Raw genomic sequence first — 11,672 nt, forward strand, 5'->3', positions numbered from 1 at the left:
CCAACTCTTGGGGCATTAGCAAATATATGAATGAATGAATACTATGTTCTTGTACTCACAAGAAATTAATTATTTTATATTAAAGCTTTATATCTCCAAACTATGCTACTAAAATGCAAAAAATAAATGGATGCAATAATTTTTTGTTAAGCTATTAAGGATAATTCTGTATCAGGATAAATTTGACAGATCTCTCTAAATATGACAGATAGGATGGGAATAGGAAAATAAGATGGCTAGTTTTCAAAAGGAAGAAATAGAAGAAAAAGTTGAAGGATGTATTAAGATGGCTAAATGCAGGAGCAACATGAACTTCAAATCATTCTGACTATAGTCAGAAGTAACTTGAAACTAATTGGTTAGGATCTGACCCTAAATTCAGTATTTAGGGCAATATTCTGAACTAGTATTTTGAACTAATCAAATTAACTAGAAAAACTACTATAAAAATCTGGCCAGGAATTGAGAATTCATACATTACAACAAATCAGCCAGTAAATAAGTCCTTAGCAAACACCAACTATGTGCCCATCACTACTAAGCACAGCTTCTGCAAAGGTCTGGGGCACTAAAAGGAAATGCCTATGAAAGACAAAACACGTGTATTCTAATCTCACCTCTCTCCAACATCTATGATTTCTTTCTTTCATTTGAGCCTTTTTTCTTCTAAATATATCCCAGTCCCTTTCTTCAAACACCTTTATCTGATTTTGTCATATGTGATGATTTTAAAAGATGTCTACGAATTTGGGGAGACTCCTGCCATCAAAAGGTGGAGCTTATCTTCTTCCCTTAACTTGGGCTGTATTTAGTGACTCTGTCTAATAAATCGAACATGGCAAAGTGATGGTGTGAAACTATGGTAATTAAGTCATAAGAGGCACAGAAGTTATTATTCATAGAAAAAAATATGTACTTGACAACAATAGAATTAAGAACTTCTATTTATTAAACCATATTATAAAGAAAGCGAAAAAAAGACACAGAATGTGAGAAGGTACTTTTAACCATATTACTTTTAACCAAAGGATTTGTATTCAGAATATACACAGAACTACAAATGGATAAGAAAAAGATAAATCAATAAAAAAAAATGTACCAAACACATATCTAGATATTTTACAAAAGAGAAAAATTCAAATGTCTCATAAACAAAATAAGGTCAACTTCTTTGGTAATCAGAAAAATGCAAATAAAAATTATAGCAAGATACAACTATACAACCATTGAATTGGCTATAATAAAAATCAGAGAAAGCCTTGTATTGAGGACAATGTAAAACATCATCAGTGAAAGTTCAAAATACGCATGCACTCTGACTCAGCAATTTCACTTCTAGGTAAATATGCCATAGAAAATGGGGACACATAGGTACCAGGATACATGTATAAGAACTTTCATGGTAGCATAGATTTTTATAGCCAAAACATTGGGAAAAATTGTTGCGGCAGCAGAATATATCTTATTTATAAAATACAGTAATGAAAATAAACTAATACAATGTCCACCAACTTGGAAAAATAATATAAATATAGTGTTGAAAGAAACATGACACAAAAAAATCTGTATTGTGAAATTTATTTATATTAAGTTCACAAAATGCAAAACTAAATAGCATTGTCCTGTGATGCATATATTGGGGCTACAATGATAAAACAAAGCAATGAAGTGATTACCATAAAATTCAACATGGTGGTTACCTCTGGCAGGTAAAGAGACAAATATTCCACATGGGACATATTAGAAGCTTCTGGAAGGCTGGAAGCCTTCTATTTCTTGAGCTGCATAGTAGGTCATGGGTCTAACTTTATAAATAATCCCATTACAGGAACTGCGGTGGCTCAGGCCTATTGTCCTGGCACATAAGTAGGCAAAGTTACAAATGCAAGGCCAGCCCGAGTAACAGAAAATCCTCTCATCCGTATAACAACAACAACAACAACAACAACAAAAATTGCTAGGGCACAGTGGCTTATGCCTGTAACCCCAGCACTTTGGGAGGCCAAGGTGGGGGAATCACGAAGTCAAGAGGTGGAGACCATCCTGGTCAACACGGTGAAACCCCCATCTACTAAAAATACAAAAAGAATTAGCTGGCTGTGGTGGCACGCACCTGTGGCCCCAGCTACTAGGGAGGCTGAGGCAGAATAATTGCCTGAACCCAGGAGGCAGAGGTTGTAGTGAGCTGAGATCGTGCCATTGGACTCTAGCCTAATAACAGAGCGAGACTCTGTCTCAAAAGAAAAAATAAATAAATAAACCCTGTACACTGTTTATTTATGCTTTGTGCACTATTTTGTGTCTTACCTTTCAAAATAAAAAAAATTTCATTAACAAATTCACAGTACAGTCCCACAAACTAACTTTAATTCCCACGACTTTATGATAATTGCTCCCTGGGTTTTTTTCCCAAGAATATCGTAAAACAGGAAGACATGCATACCATGCTTATCCTGTTTCATTCAGTTACAAATATGCATTAAGCAAATATTAATTGACTGCATACTATGTGACAGGCACTGTTCTAGCATTTGGAATTATAGCAGTGAAAATGTAAAGAAAAAACCCTGCATTTTCTCATTAAACTTATATTCTATTTTAAGTTTAAAATTAAAAAATTATTTTTAGCAGTTGCAGTTAAAAGACTAAAGACAATCTAGTCTCAGGAAAAACTGCTTCCAGGAATTCAGACAGCATCCCGACATGCAGTCTCCATCTCTCCATCTCTCACTTGGTTCAAAGTTGTATTTTGGCCTCATTTCCTTAGGCCCATCCATAAGTTAAAGGACATCACCATAATTAGATTTGTGACCACATTCTTTCAGCCTGCACTACAAGAGGCAAGAAATACCATCTGTCCCCCAGTATCCATATATACAAATCCCCAGGTAAAACCCCTGATTGGTCACCTTAGGATCATGATTTCACTAAGATGCCAATCACTGAAGTCAAAATAACAGTGTGCTACAATGGGCCAAACCTGGATCTTAAACCTAATCTGAAGATCAAAGAAACCTGGTGCTGAAATTGATAGCTTTACCAAACTGGCAGAAGTAGGTGAGAGGACTTTTCAAAAGAAACAGTGCTGAGATTAGAATTGAGTAAGAAGTGCTGAGTCAACAAAACAGTTGATGTATTCTCCAATAACTAGATGTAATGGAGATCAAAGCAGGGTATTTTAGGGCAATCATAAAAGAAAAGAAGCCATAAGTAAATTGCAAAAGGACCACAGAAGGAATAGTTATTTCTAGCTGAAGGATTAAGAAGAGATTCACAGACCTGCATCTGTCCTCCTTCAGCCCATAGGGCTGAGTCTCAATTCCACCCCTGAAAGAGTACAGGGGAACATTTTATTCATCATTAAAGAAGCACCAGCCTGAGGGGAATGCTGAGGTCATGCTAGCTGTCCTAACACATTCTGAACAGAATTAGTGACAGCAGAACCCATGACATGAAGAGGATGTTCCAGGAAGGCAGCCTCGTCATCTGTATCAGGAAGCAGACTCAGGACTCAGTCGTCCTTATCTGCTCTGCCAAGATTAAAGACTGCTTTCCTTAACCAAGCTGAGGGAATGTGAGTTTATAAAACAGTCAATAAAGAACAATGATGCGGCCAGAGAGAGAAAGCTGGAGAGCAGAGAAGAAAGTAAGTGCTCTGAGTTTAAGCTCTGTGTCCCTAAGTCAACATTTCAGAAAGCCTCTCCTTGCTCCTCGTAAATGACTACATGGATTTCCAGCAACGGGGCTTTGCTTTCTCGTAGGATAAGCTCCCCTGAAATTTTGGAACTCTATTACTGGAATTTCAACCTATTAAGGAACCTTTACAAAATGTGTTTACCTTTTCAGACACTGTGTTTGAACTGTCTTTCGTTCATCATATTCTAGAATCAACCTAATTATGAGAATAAATTTAAAATAAATCCCTGTATAACCTCTCTTCATCCCAACCATTGGTAGGAGTCTCTAAAATCAATTACAATGCTGTGATGGATGGATTTGTTTTAAAGACAGAGTTTCACTCTTGTTGCCCAAGCCGGAGTGCAATGGTGCGATCTCAGCTCAGTGCAGGGCTCAAGCTATTCTCCTGCCTCAGCCTCCCGAGTAGCTCGGATTATAAGCATGTGGCTGGCTTTTTTTTTTCTTTTCGTATTTTTAGTAGAAATGGGGTTTCACCATGTTAGCCATGTTGTTCTCGAACTCCTGACCTCAGTGCTGGGATTACAGGTGTGAGCCACCATGCCCGGCCTCGTGATGGAAATTTAAAACATCCACACCCTGATACTAGCCCTCTCCTTAGACAGACTTAAAGATGACTAATTCCACAGCCAGACTGCCTTCCCTTCATGACTTCTCATTGTGTGTACACGTGTCTGTCTCCCAAACTTACTGGACTCAACTGTGTTTTCTTTATCTTTGCTTGAGCTCATAACATAATCCTGAGCTCACAGCATAAGCTTTCTACATAATGATTAAATGCTTAAAAATTAAAGAAAAAGTGATTCTGCCATCACTTGTCTTTTCAATATCCATTAGAATCAAAGAAAACCCTTACAAATATAATTATAACTGCATTGTGAATCAGATCACCAAATTAGTATATTAAAGGGATTGAGGCTAGTTATGGGGAGATAGGCACATAGCAATTAAGAGCATGGAATCTAGTATCAGATACCTCTGTGTTCAAATATTAGCAAGCTCTTTAAACTCTTTGAGCCTCAGCTTCCTATGTATAAAATGGGTAGAGTCCTCTTCTTTCAGAATTATTGTGGGGATTAATTGAAATAATGTATGTGAACACAATAAACTTGCATGTTTAGTAAGCCTGCAATAAACAGTGGTGTGCGTGTGTGTGTGTGTGTGTGTGTATCCTTTCCCACAAATCCCATTTCCTCAGTAATATAGTTCATTCTCATATCCAGTTTGAACACTAGTGACTCAATACTCCAAAGGATATTTGCATTTCAAAGGAGGATGCTGAAAAAAAGAAATCCATAGTAGCCACTAGCAGATAAGCTATAAAAGAATATACTATTCTTTTCTGGTGGTTGGACACCCTGCTTACAGCCTCTGAAATAGGAACACCTAACAAACAACTACAGAATACACATTTTTTTGAAGGGCATCATTTATAAAATTGACTATTTATTGGGACATAAAGCAAATCTCAATAAAGTTTAAAAGAATGAAATCATGCAGATTTATAATCATGTTGTAGTTAAACTAATAGAGATGACAAAAATATAACTAGCAAAAATTATACATTTTAGAAATTAAGAAAAATACCTCAAACTATATCTATGTGTCAAAAAAGAAATCATAACGAAAAGTTTTTAAATGCGTTTGTACTGTATACCAACAAAAACACTACATCGCAAAACTGTGTAATATAGATAAAGCAGAAATTAGAACATTTACAGACTTGATATGTATGTGAGAAAACAAAGATGTGTGAAAATTAATGAGCATCCATCTGACCCAGATCCTTTTTCAGAGAAGGACTCACTCCCTGGTGGTAGGTGGTGCAGTCAGCAGACAATCTTCATCTCTCAGCTCCTAAGAGGGCTGCCTCAGCTGCAGAGAGCTGCCTATCCTAAGGCCATTCTCTTCCTGAGCTGTCTTGCATCTAATAACTGAGTGAAGGAGGTGCTTAAAGGCCTAGTGCAATGCTGAGAACCCAAGACAGGACTACTCTAACAGGAAATATTTGCACGAGAGCGCCCCACCAAGTTAGCTAAGGCTTGTGGGAGCTGCATCTCAGTTCAGCTTCTCCCTGTGCCTTAAGCCAGCTTCCTCTCATCTTGCACCACCAACTTCACCTCCGTGTCTGTGTTGAAGAAACCAATCTGTGAAACCATCTCAAATTATTAGAAAAAGTCCAACACACAAAGCCAATAAGAGTTATAAATGAAAATAATTTTTAAATGACTAGAAATGACTGAAGAAAACAAATTTTCAATAGAGACGATCTTCTGAAAAGACTAATAAAATGTGTAAACTTCTAGTACGATTTATTGAAAAAATTAAGAGAGAAAATATAATTAGCAATACAAAGACTAGACAAGGGAATATCATGACAAGAGGCTAGAGACATGAAATAGATAATAAAAAGATATTAAAATCAACTTTCTCCCAACTATCTTTTAAAAATTATAACAAATATGCATAGCCCAGGAAAAAATGTAGCATATTAAACAAAATCAAAAAATATTTGGAAATCTCAATAACCCTATTAGCCATTAAAATGAATGAATCAGTGTTAGAACTTTCTACTAAGAAACCACAAATCCCTAATAACCTTATCATGGAAATTTACTAAGCATATTTTTAAATAATTTAAACATTATGTAATAAGTATAGAAGAAGAGTTAAAAATCATAGGAAATGAGAGAATATCTCTCAATGCATTTTATGGAGCAGCATGGATTTGAAATAAAAGCCTAATAAGGACAGCATAATAAGAAAAGCTACAGATCTCTTAGTTGTTTATATGTATGCAAACATATTAAAATGCTAACAAAGCAAGCACGTCACTGTGAAAATAATTCAGGTTTATAATGAAAGTTTTTATTTTTAACAATAGAAAATTAATTAATATACTCACTCCATTAACAGTTTAGAGTAATCATCTCAGTGATTTCAGGAAAAAAAAAAAAGGCTCACTAAAATTCAATACACATTTATTAAAAAACAACTTTAGAAACCAGTATTGGAGGGAATTTCCTTAACCCAGATGAAAGTATATACAAAAATCTTTGATCAAATGTCATATTTAAAATCTTGACCTTCACCAGAAATAAGACAGGATTTCTCCTGTCATCATTTAATGTGGCATGGTATCAGAGATCTAAACCAGTGCCAGAAGGTAATAAAAAGAAATAGAGTTTATAAGAATTTGAGAAATGAAAACTGGATCTATACACAGATGACACTATTATATATGTATAAAATTCAAAAATAGTCTACAGATAAATTTTTTAAAATGACATGTGAGTTTAACAACATTGCCAGATACAAAATAAATTTGTGAAAACAACTAGTATTCAATATATCAGAGCAAACTATTAGAAAATAAAATTTTGAAGATGATGTCATTCGTAAAATATCAAATCTAGAAGCAAATCCAAAAATATCTGTGAAATACTTTAGCGAATATTGTATATATTGATATAAACTTTATTGAGTTATATTAAATAAATGTAGAAGCATATGTTTATGGATTAAAACACTACTAAAAATGTCCATTACATCCAAACTGATTTACAGAGTTAATGCAATGCCATACAATATCATATGCATGTTATTTGTACAAAACTTGAAAAGCATCTTCTAAAATTTATATGGAAATGTAAATAGGCCAAGGATAGCCAAAACATTCTCAAAGAAGAAAAATGAGCTGGGAGAGCTCCCTTTGCTGTAAATTAGACTTATTTTTTAAACTATAGTTACAAACTGTGGGTAGACAGATGGAATAAAGAACAGAGAAACAAATTTACCTATAATGAACACTTGATAGATGACAGAGGTGGCACTGCAGACAAGTGGACAAATGACAGATATTATAATGAATAGTCCTTAGACTGTCGAATATTCAAACACAAAGACAAAAATTGTACCCTTTCCTCACTTTATACACAACCACCAGTTCCAGGTAGATTAAAGTCCTGAATGTGAAAGATAAAATTGTAAAGATTATACAAGATAATACCTCAGAAGTTCTGATTAAAAACATAGTTTATTAAATAAGACACAAAAAGTGCTATCCATAAAGAAAAGAACTAATATTTTAAAGTCCATAAAAATTTTAGCTATGTTAAAATCGAGAACTCAGCCAGGTGTGGTGGCTCATGCCTGTAATCCCAGCACTTTAGGAGGCCAAGGTGGGAAAATCACTTGAGCCTAGGAGTTAGAGCCCATCCTGGGTAACATAGTGAGATTCTGTCTCTACAAAATAAAAATAAAAATTAACCACACCTGGTGGCATGCACCACCCAGCTACTCAGAAGGCTGAGGCAGGAGAATCACTTGAGCCCAGGAGGTTGAGGCTACAGTGAGCTGTGATTTCACCAATGAAGTCTAGCCTGGGCTACAGAGCTGGACCCTGTCTCAAAAAAAAAAAAAAAGAAAAATATATATATATAAAAAAAAAAATAAATAAATACAAAAAAACATACATACAAAAATATATATACACTTTTATATATATTTTATATAAATATAAACAATTATATATTTATATAAAATATATAATCCATATTATATATACTTATATATAAAATGTTAGAACCTCATATTTATCAAGTCACCACAAAGATAATAAAAAGACAAGTTCAGGTTTGTAGAAGGTATTTGTAACAAAAATAACTAGAAATCAAGTATCCAGGATATATAAAAAATTTCTGTGAATTAATAAGAAATTGACCATCCAATTTTTAAAAGGGTAAATGAGTTGAATAGCAATTTATATGAATGAATTCTAAATGGTCAATATATACATGAAAAGTGATCAAACACATTAATACTCAGGAAAATGAAAACTAAAACTATATTAAAATTCCATTACACACTCAATACCATTGCCCATCACACTTACTAGGCAAAGGGCAAAAAGTCTGGCACTATCAAATATTGATGAGGACGTCAGGAGAAGCAATACACTAAACATGGCTGATGGAATGAAAGACATTTGGCATTATCTAGTAAATTAAAGATATCTGACCTATAACTCAGGAATTTCATTCCTAGGAATATTCCCTATAGAAAATCTGACATATGTATACCAGGATACTTGAATGAACATGTAAGTAAAAACATTATTCATAATAGCTCTAAACTGGAAACAGCCCAAATATCTTTTTAGAGTAGAGTGGATAAATAAATTGCAATATATTCATGCAATAGAATATTATACAGTGGTGAAAGTGAACTATAGCTGCATCCAACATTATGGATAAATCTTACAACATTGAGTAAAAGAAGATTTTGAAAATATAGATATAGAAATGGATACACACAGAATGATTATATTTTATAAAACAGGAAAAATTATATCATTTAGTCATACATATGAAAAGGATAAAACTATAAAGAATTCACAAAAGACAAAAATGTTTTTACCTAGGGAGGAAGGAGATGATGACATTGGAAGATACATGAAGCTTCTGGAGTAGTTGTGATATTCTATGTATTGAGGAGGGTGGTGCTTACTCTTATATTGCTTTTGTTAAACTATACACATATATTTTCTGTAATTTTTCTGCATTTATATTATATTTCACAGCTTTAAAAATCAGTGACAGTGGTCATAAAAAATCAGTGACAATAAATGAATGTAAGATAAGGAAATTAAAGCAATAATTGTAAATAACTTTTTAAGAAGTTTATCTTTACAGAGATGGTAAAAGACAGCATAGCTGGTGCAGAAGGTGGCATCAGAGGTGTTTTTTTTTTTAAGTGAGAAATAGTTGATCATATTTAAAGATTAGAAGATGTCAGTATTAACAGAGACATTAAAGATATAGGGAGATCAAGAACATAAATGATAACGTCGTCCTTGAGAAAGAAAGAAATCATAGAAACAGAACCTAAATGTAAAGGAAGAGGAGGAGGAAAGAATGGATGCAGATGAAAGTAATTTTGTATGTTCAAGCCAGCTATCTGATGGCTCCATTTAATCTGGTATCAAGTGAGATGTGCTCCAAAAACTAGCCCTCTTGGCAGTAAAAGGATGACAGTACTTTTCCTCTCTTCTGCTCCAGCTTGCTGGGTTGAAGCCTCTTGCTGCAAAGCCCAGTGGCAGTTCTGCAGATGATATCTAGTGCAGATGCCATCAATGCCACCAATGCCAGCATTAAGGCCATTGCAGTACTGCCAAGAGTTCCACAGCTATATCTCCTGTAGTTGCCAAAGCTGCATGCACCAAAGCTCCAGAAGGCTGCTAACTCAAAGGCCACACAGATTTTTTTTTCATGCTAACTATTTTAATTACAAGGTGTTCACATACAGATTAACATAAACTTCAACTACCATTGGAAACATGTTCCATCAAATTCAGAAACAGCAGGTATCAGTGAAACTGGAGCAAGCATTTTGAAGACTTCAATGTACTGAATGGAATTTTTCAAAAATTTTATCAGACATTTTCTTCTCTTTTTCAGGAAAATGCTCTGGATGTAATTTTATGTACTCAAACGTGTCACAGTCCCTCACAGCATATATGTAGTCTTGGTGTTTTACAAGATAATATCCAGCAAAAAAAAAAAAAAAGGGTATAACATATAGAAGCTGGCAATGCAATCCAGTCATCAGGACTTCGGAACTGGCCTCTGCTGGGTGTAGTTTTCAACCTGGCCGGAGCAGTAACCCAAGAAGCCCATGTAGAGGAGCCGCAGAGCAGTCAGCTTGGGCAGGGGCAGGCTTCAGGGCTCATCCGGAAGAAACCCTAAGGGCTCTCGGTTCTGCTGTGAGAATAACCTGGTGACACTGTTCTCCCTTGAGGCCTAGCCTCAGACCATGCACTACAAGGAAAACCACCAGGACCACTACCCGGACTACACAGTCAGCTTTTAATATCCACTGGTTGTTTTATTAAGCACATCATATTGAACCCATGAGAACAGCCAGAGGGTGTCCAGAGTTCCCTCTGACCATACCCTGTACATCCCTCAGTTATTTCTTCGGGTTGTATCTGGTGCAGGAATCTCCAAATGCAGTGTTTCTCAAGCTCTATGTATGTAAACATGTGGGGAATTGAGATTCTACATCATTAACAGGTTCTCAGGTAGCCTTAATACTGCTGGTTTCCAAGCCACACCCTGAGCAGCAAAGCCCTAGGTACTTCATATGAAAAGGCCTGCAAGGCTCATTATGTCTACCCAAATAACAATCACAATGTCTGAATTATAGGTAAATATAGCTTGGGTTCAAGCAGGGACAGCCTGCAAGACTACCAACCAAGTGGGTGATTAGCACATCTGTCAGTCAAAGCTAATTGAGTACCTTCTATGTATCCCACTATGTGGGATGCAGACAATTAGTGGGTATTGTCTCTGCCTTTGTTGAATTTATCTTTGACTCAGTGAGAGGCAGCAAGATAATTGAAAAGTACCAAGAATATTAGGGGCACTGAAACTAAAAATAGAGTATTCTAAGCACAGTCCTGTGAAACTATACATGAGTTCCTTATATCTTTCACTTGATGAAATGTTATCAAATTCTTTGGAGTAACTTAAACAAACTTCATGAAACAAGAAATCATACCCATTCTTTACATACTGCTTCTCCCATGGATAGTTAAATGACCAAAAAAAAAAAAATTCTTAGATAACATTGAGATGACAGAGATGCCAGAATTATCTAACAATGCAGAAATGAAACCGGAGATATCACTGCAGACCCTATAGACATCAAAAGAAAAATACTATAATCAACTCTAGCTGAATAAATTTAGTAGCTAGAGAAAATGGATCAATTCCTTGAAAAACAAAAACTACTACAGCTCACCAATATGAAATAGACCATTTGAATAGCTCTATAGTTTAATGGAAATTAAATTTTAACTTAAAATACCCAAGGAGAGCAGATGGAATAAGATGACAAAATAGAAGCCTACACCATTGTTCTCCCCTGCTAAAACACCAAATTTTAACAACTGCCTGCACACAGAAACCACCATC

Source organism: Sapajus apella, unplaced genomic scaffold (assembly GCF_009761245.1).
Source record: "Sapajus apella isolate SASKATOON/1434 unplaced genomic scaffold, GSC_monkey_1.0 scaffold72, whole genome shotgun sequence".
NCBI classification, from domain to species: Eukaryota; Metazoa; Chordata; class Mammalia; order Primates; family Cebidae; genus Sapajus; species Sapajus apella.